Source organism: Ascaphus truei, chromosome 5 (genome assembly GCF_040206685.1).
Source record: "Ascaphus truei isolate aAscTru1 chromosome 5, aAscTru1.hap1, whole genome shotgun sequence".
Lineage (NCBI taxonomy): Eukaryota > Metazoa > Chordata > Amphibia > Anura > Ascaphidae > Ascaphus > Ascaphus truei.
This window is the reverse complement of record NC_134487.1, coordinates 60,554,357-60,562,637: the sequence shown is the minus strand read 5'-3', so window position 1 is coordinate 60,562,637 and position 8,281 is coordinate 60,554,357. Positions and strand designations below refer to the sequence as shown.

Below are 8,281 nucleotides of genomic sequence, written 5' to 3'. Positions count from 1 at the left end.
GCTAGAGAACTATGTTGGTAATGTACCCCAGAAACCTGATTCTGTGTCATGCTACCATCGGCGGACAGCTCAGCCCTCCTGTTACTAGCAGGTATCATGCACCACATATGTAGTAATGGCCAAATCTCCCACCGGGTTGGGGAAACACTGTTACATCTAATAAAGTTGTTAAAACTTCTCCACTACTCTTGATTGCGAGTGCAACATTGCTGAGGTCATTCCTTTTGTACCTTTATTTAATTTACACAGGTTGATTAGACAACCATTTCGGAAATAAAAACTTTAAAAGACAGTTCGGAATCAGGAACACCCTGCTGTACTAAAAATATTTTACACCAGACAGGCAACCAAAACAAAAATAAGATTTCCTATGAATACAAAATAAGCAGAATTATAAAAAGAAAAGTATTTAATAAGCACGTTAGAATATGTTTCAAACAAATTTTATCTTTCATAGATTATAATACACAGATACCCAGCAAGCTCTGAAAAACCCCAACAATGACCACACTATATATATATGTATATAAGTGTCAAAAGGAGTGCTTCTGAGCATGGCTAAATGTATACAACAAGAAACAAAGAAGCCCAAAGCTACATCCAATATGATAAAATATACACAGTGAAATACTTATATATTCTCTTGAAAAGGGGTCATTTAGTTTAACCCTTTGGCCAAAACGTTTTAAGCCTTCTGCCACATCAAGGGATGACCATTAGCAGGTCCTAACACTATCTGAGTTAAAATTCTTATTTACCTCTATAATTAGAGGAAGAATGATCAACCTTGGATCTGTCACAACCCAGCAAAATGAAACTGACCTGCTAACTTGGAAAAGTGGGGAGGGGAAAGTTTAAACCCTGGGGGGAGGAGTCACCAACATCCAGAAACAGCTGAGACCAGCTGGACAAGGTTAATAAACACACAGATACCCAGCAAGCTCTGATAAACCCCAACAAATTGTTTCTTGTTGTATACAGTAGATTATAATAAAAAGTCAAAATGAATACCGTACAACACAGTAGCTTGCATTCCATAGCTGGGATTTACAACACTCAAATAAGAAGTATTATACTGTATCTCAATCTGATGTTAAGTGCATTGGCTTCAATGGTAGTTCACACAGGATCAAGCTCAATAGCCCTTTTTACTGCCCTATATACGTACCCAGTACGCCACGGTCCCTGTCACACTAGAGGCCCAATTGTCATGCTTAGGACATCATCATTAAAATACTGGTTTTCTAGAGGATAAATGGGCTCACTGCTGCCTTCCATGTATAACAGTCGGAGGGTGGTTGCTGTCCTGTGATCATTACTGAAGTCATCACATTGCTGCAATTGCTTGAAGTCCAGTGGCACTGCACTTCCTGCATCATAAATTTTCATTTACAAAAGCACTTAGGCAAAGATTCACTAAAACAAAAGGGAACAAAGAATGTAGCAGTGCACAATTGTAATCTGAATAAGAGTATCACTTGCAGGAGTGATGAATAGAAAAATATATCTGTGTAGACCCAAACATGGTAGTTAGACAGAAATTTGCATTAGAGTGTTAGCTCCAAAATAGGGCCTAATGCAATAATGGGAAAGAGTATATACTATTATCACAAATGTGTGTGGAAAAAGTGAAAATTATAAAACCTTATCATAAAGGCTAAGGCTAAGAGAGTATGCTGCTATCCATAAAGATGGCTCATCATCCCTAAAGCTATAAAAACCAAAAGATTGCAATATCCTCGGATTTTGCCGACTCATCGTATAGTCACTCTAGTGACGCTTCGGTGACGTCATCAGCCACCGCCCATGGAGGAACACTTGCTGAGTGCTATGCTGGCTGTACTGGTTACGTTCCCGTTGGAGAGCAAGAGACCGCAAGTTCACTGTTTGGACGGCCTACTACTTACCCTAAAACCGTTGCCCTGATCGGAGGTCAACAGTGCGAGAAATAAACGTCACTTGTGATGACCAGCTGTGGATGCGGTAACCCAAGTCATTGTGTTACATGAAAAGCTTTAAAGATCTGCTGTTTTGTACATGTGATACTCATCCTGATCATATTGTACACAATTTTTAAACTACTACACTATGAGAGTTGTGCGCTTGTCCTTCTTTTGTTTTTAATGATTCACTAAAGTAGTATGAAATAAGGGAAAATAACACTATTCACCAAAACAGGGACAAGCATATTTTTTCTGATTTATCTCCAGATTTACTATGCTAAATGCATGCAGAAATAACTCCTGTAATTCAGTTAACTGAAGTAATTTCTAAATAGTACATATTTGTAGGAATATTAGCTATAACACGTAATTTATTAGTGAAAAATGTTGATACTTAACTAGCAAGTTATATTAGGTTGATGTCGCCTTAAATAAGATACAGTAGAGCTCTTTAGTGAGTTTGGCACTTAGAGTTCATTTTGAATAGTACACTGGCGACACACTTTATTCGAGCTCGGCTAGTCCCACGAATTCGGGTATACCCGGGTGTATTGAGGTTTGTGACTGTTTTCTGCCCGAGTGCATTGGGTTATTTTCCAGGCAGGGATTGAAGCATTTTATTCCCGCTGGCTGCAATACTGCACAGTATATATATATATACTGCATTACAATTCATGAATTTATGCCATCTGGTAGACACGCGAAGCATTGCAGCCTATTAAATCCTAATCATTATCATTTAACAGATCAGCCGCCCGTCAGCCAGGCATGAACCCAGGCTGGGAAGGCAAACGCAACGGGGCTTGTCAGAGGTGAGGAGCGGTGCATTCCAGGTATCTGCCAGGTACATACTGGGTATTTGCTCGAATAAAGTGTGTCGGTGCAGTACACTATTCATTTGTATGCCCCTATTTTCTATAGTAGGGAAACAAAACTTCTTGTGGGCTTCTTGGGCTTGTTTCAAGACACCTATATTCAGCTTAGAACAACGATGAAAATGGTTCGTCTGTCGAGCACAATATATTCTACTTCCTCGCTATAGCTGAGTAGGCCAGTGATTACATTCAGTATACCATTAACAGGAAGAAGAATGTATCTAATGTGTATCTAACAATACTCATTACTTCTATATCAGAGGGTTTTCCTTAAAATATATTTTTTATATTTACAAATTGGTAATGTAATTAGTGAAGTCTTACATATATGGTATTAAGTGGGTAAGTGTGTTTATGTAGCCCCTGTTTTCAATGAGAACAGAGTTTATTGTACATTATACACGGACTGTAGCTTATATAACTACAGTACACACAGATTATTGAATTTCACTTGAATTTAAAAAAAAAAAAAGACTAAAAAGGCTCTCTGGATTATATGTGGATTTACAGAATTCTGTTGTCTTTAATTATTTGCTAACCCGTCTCTGCACGTACATTATTACATTTTCTCATTCATCTGAGAATCTGGTAAAGCAGCATTCCTCCAACAGAGAATGAAAGCAATGTAATCGATTTTGACAGAACTTACTAAGCTATTCTACTTTAAAGGAGCTTCTTAGAATATTACATCACAAGTGAAAATTTGCTCTCTAAAAGTAAACATTTTAGTTTTTAGAAAATAGGTCAAATGGTCAGGGAGGATGCCTCAAGGTACGCAGCCTTGTGCATTAGAGAAGGTATAAAAGCAGAAAGCAAGTTGTGTCCATTTTGTTAATCAAAGTAATTTCTGCTTCTAAATAAACGATCGCTTGTTTACAGATGTAGCAGGATTTACTATCTCCGGAGTTGTGGCTTAAAAATCTTAAAGCCGCAGCTCCGGAGATAGTGCTGTTGTGACATCGCTGCGGAAGGTTCGTGCTTCCGGATCGGACCCCGATGGCGATAATTCCCTGGCACGAGGGCATCTGCAGTCACAGCTTAAGCCCAGTGTCGGAAACAATAAATTGTGTTACATTTGTATGTACTCTCTAGTTTGTCATAAAAGTTTAACAAAGCAACTCAACGTGGGAATTTTAATAAAAACCTCCCCTTTTTACTTCTGTAACGGTTGTTCCCTCTGGTGTGAGCCACCCAATCTCATATTGGCCCGTGTGGTCTAACCAACCCCATTACTTGGTCGTGTTTGGTGGTGCACCTGTAGCAACAGGACTCCTGAGTATCCCGCATGATGGTATTCGGGGATTGTCAATCAGGACAGGTAGCTGAGGTAGTGCGTGCGAGTCCTACCTATATCACGTGCAGCGCCTCCACCTCATCGGGGTCTATGCATCCGCAGGGAGATGGTCCTGATGAAGAACTCCTTCTTGGTGGTGCCGTCCACTGGAAAGTAACAAATCACTCACACAGTGGGGGTATCATTGAACAAGACATGTTTATTGTAGCTTGGTGGGCAAGCTGCCCTTCACAGCCAGCTGTCTCAGCCGCACATTGTTCTATGCTGTCCCTTTGCCAGGTACGCCCTCCCAATGGAGTGGGATCCCCTCTCCCCGTAGGGAGATCACCCCTGTGCCAGGTCCCTGGACACAGTGTGGCTCTTCTCTAGATTAATGTAGAAATGGACCACTAGTTACTGCACTAGTGGGTCCTTCCTTCCAAACAACTCAGCACTCCAGCAACCAACTAACCTTTGGGCAGTGCTGTGCCTTATATACTTTAGGAGCTGTCACAGCTCTGATGTCACTAACTGTGGACTCAGAGCTGGGAGCCACTCCCACTCATACATAGGGCACCTCACCAGGGTATGAGGGCAAACCTCCATAATTACTGCTGGCATCCCTGTAACTTACCAGGTTTACTGCCAGCAGGGGAGACAACTGCAGACCATTTTACATGCATGGCTACACTTCTATGGTGTCATGTAAACCGTATATGAGCTCGAATAAATCACAGAAAAACATACAATGTCCAAGTAGTCTTTGTAGCGGGGTTATGATCAGATAAACGGAGAGAGTTTACATCCACTTCTGGTATAGATTAGATTTCAACGGCGCATAGAGGAGGACACACATGCAGAGTAAATAAGTAATAAGTGAGCCCAGTTTAACCCGTAAGAGGTAAATATGTTGTTTCTACGGGATGACTGTGGCTGAGATTCTTGCTCGGTGCCTCCGGTATGCCCGGTGTGGAGCTGTCACTGCTCACCATGAATCACCATTTCTCTTCCAGCTAGTTCAGCGTTTTGTTGTCCAATAGTGTGGAGGAGTCCGTGACCCCGGTCTGCGTCACCCCAATCGCAATGTAACTAGCCAAAAAATGAAGGATTGGTGCAATCCCACTGATCCTTAATTTTTCGGACTTTTTACTTCTAGGCCACTTTGGCCCAGATCCACAAATATGAATGGGAGCTGAGACTTAGCACCCTTTTGTGGACCTGAGGCTTTATATGCAAACTGTCCTGTGTATAAAACAAATTACTATTTCTATTTACAGATTTAGCGGATGTTATTGCAATCATTAACGCTGGGGCATTATTTAACAATGTGTAGGTAATAAACTTATTTAACGTGTTATTTTGTGTGTGTTATCTCACGTTAATGGGAAAAATTACATCTGCTACATCCGTGGTGTAAGATACAACACCCTGGTGCATTCATATACTTTAGAATTAGGCTGATACAGGAACATTTCTTGTCCACTTACAATTAAAAATTGAGGGATAGAAATGGCTATTGAGTCAGTGTCACTGCTGAAGATGTACAGACTACTAACTACATTGCACACTGTTTCACTATTTTCTTGTTTTAAATCTCCTTTTTTGCTAAATTCTTGGGGGTTTTTAAAATTAGAAATCAATTTGTATATTTAAATTTGGCAAATGGTGAAATGTTCACATTTTTGTAAAAAGAAAAAATGGACAACTTTATGAATTTGTATTTAAATTTAAATGAAATGTATTTTTTTTTAAAGTATTTCATATAACTCATGTGATCTTGCAAATTTTGAATGCAAAATTTACCAATTGTTTCACCCACAAAATGCTTGCAGAAAAAGTGTCCATTTTGTATGTTTGTTATCTACGGATAAGAGTTTGCACATTGATACAAACATGTATGCATATTCTTACCTGCAAATAACCCCTAAAATTCTAGCCCATGATTATTACAAGGCTTACTTGAGATACTGTAAAAGAGGATTGAAGTACACCATACCATTTGCTGTGAAATAGGATTGTGGGGACAAATTATTGGCTCCACCTTGGAGATACTGGAATTATATATTAAAATCTCTATGCTGCAAAACTGGTGCAAAAACAGTAACACATTTATAAAAAAAAAAAATCCAAACAAAAATCCAATTGAAAGCTATGTCTCACGCCGAGCTTCTGGCGCGTGCCGGGCCTCTCTGACATCAGCACGCACCGGAAGTAAGCTGGGCTGTGCTTCCGGCATGCAACGGCATGAGGGAGGCCAGGTGACGCTCTGATGTCAGAAACGTGGGACAGTTAGTGTGGACGGAGGCCCGCAGCTGGGGAGAGCCGGGGCACAGCGGAATGTCCTCCTTCTACTTCTGCAGCGTAGGGTATTTCTTTTCTACCTCAGAGAGGTTATTAGTACCTAAAGCAGAAGGTGACAAGCTCAATTAGTGTGGCTCAGCCTTCAGGCAAGTAAGGATATGCTACGCTTCCTAGCAGCACTTATATTTTGGTCAACATGCATGTGTTTAAATCCAATCTATGCATGTTAAGTCCTGGGGGAGTTCTCATACAATCTTTATGACAGCAATGTACTGTAACTATTATGAGTCATTCAATGGCCCAGCCTTTACTTACTATAACAACTTTAGTTTAAAAAAAACTTACAGATCATCATCAAAGTGCTTTACATTATTACAAAATTATGAGTACATCAATCAACATCTATGTGCAATTTCAGAAGAGGGGGTTATCACGAGAAGCTATTTACTAGGTCTGTCGTAGTGCTGCATGCAACAAAACAAACAAACGTGTTAACAATGGAACATGTATACAAGCAAATACAGTATAAAATATATCCGCTAATTTAAACAAAAATGTACAGTAGAAAAGTGTTTTTAACAAGTGTATAAGATTATTAAGTTGTTTTGGAACTGGCAAAATATTACAATAGCTTCAGGGATGTCAAAAATCTTCTTACATGGATTAGTCACTTGCAGCTTACTGTGATTAGATGTCCTTGTCAATTTCACTTTTGTGATATCCAAATCTTTCTTGCACACAAACGTTTCCGTGGGTCAAAGGTGGAAAATGGGGGGGTTTTCCATAAAAAAAACTTTTAAATCAAAAGAAACATTAAGAAATCCATTGAACAATTACAATAAGCTGATTCTGGGGAAAATAATGGTATGTAATGGTAATGTGCCCAAAGACAATATCTGCATTAAATGCATCACATTTACCATCATTTGCAACTTTACTAGGGATTTATTTACATGCCAGTTTTTTAAACAATGGTAATTTAAGGGGAAGACCTTTGCAAAATGACTGTCACTGCTGATGCGTTGCCACCATATGTGCTATTTAATTTACACAAAAGACTGCGTGGTGAAAAGCGCATGTCATAGGCTGCATTTATGGTCATTCTTCTAATCACTGAACTGTAAATGTAAAAGCAGTTCTTTGGGATTTAGGTCTTGAAAAATACTAGTAATTAGAGCTCACAGTGTCTTTTAGTGCCAGGCTGCCAGCGGATCTACAATTATATAGCAAATAGCAGCCTGGCATGTACTAACTCATCTTTTAAACACTTATTGTAGCTATTTTTACAATAATAAATTATGTTTCTTTCTCATAATGACAATTACTTATTTCTATTATGTCAACCCTTATTGAATTTAAAATTGACTTAATATGTACTGTAGGTGGTAAATACAGGAAGATTAACTAAAATCGAACCCTTTTCTTAAAATTCTTCTTATTTACTGTAATATATTATTTACATTGTCCTCCTGTATGTGATACTGTTTTTATTGTTAAATCAGAAGAAAGTTTTATTTGGTGCAAACTCTATATGACAAATACAGTATCACCAACAAAATGGTCCATCCGTTATTTTAATTATAGAGATAGTAGTATGCTGTAGGCATTTAAAGTGAGGTTTTTAAGTGATACAGTTAGACTACAGTTAATATATATATATATATATATATAGTTAATATACTCAATTTCTTCATGCAAGACCAATAACCAATAACCTCAGCTGATATGACATGGATCTAATTACATTCTCTTCACAGGTATGTTCCTGATGTTGAAACTCTCTGTATAAGACTGAATCTGGCCTTGTTGAATTGATATATAAGTATGTTCCTGATGTTGAAACTCTCTGTATAAGACTGAATCTGGCCTTGTTGAATTGATATATAAGT

General features: G+C 38.7%; 1 long non-coding RNA gene across 1 annotated transcript; it reads right to left on the bottom strand.

Moving 5' to 3' along the window:
- Positions 1-4,291: 4,291 nt before the first annotated feature.
- Positions 4,292-7,646, bottom strand: LOC142494382 (uncharacterized). The gene is made up of 2 exons (XR_012801405.1): positions 7,051-7,646; positions 4,292-6,492 (listed from the first exon to the last, which is right to left on the bottom strand). It is a non-coding gene; the product is annotated as an uncharacterized LOC142494382 (long non-coding RNA).
- Between the last annotated feature and the right edge of the window lie 635 nt (positions 7,647-8,281).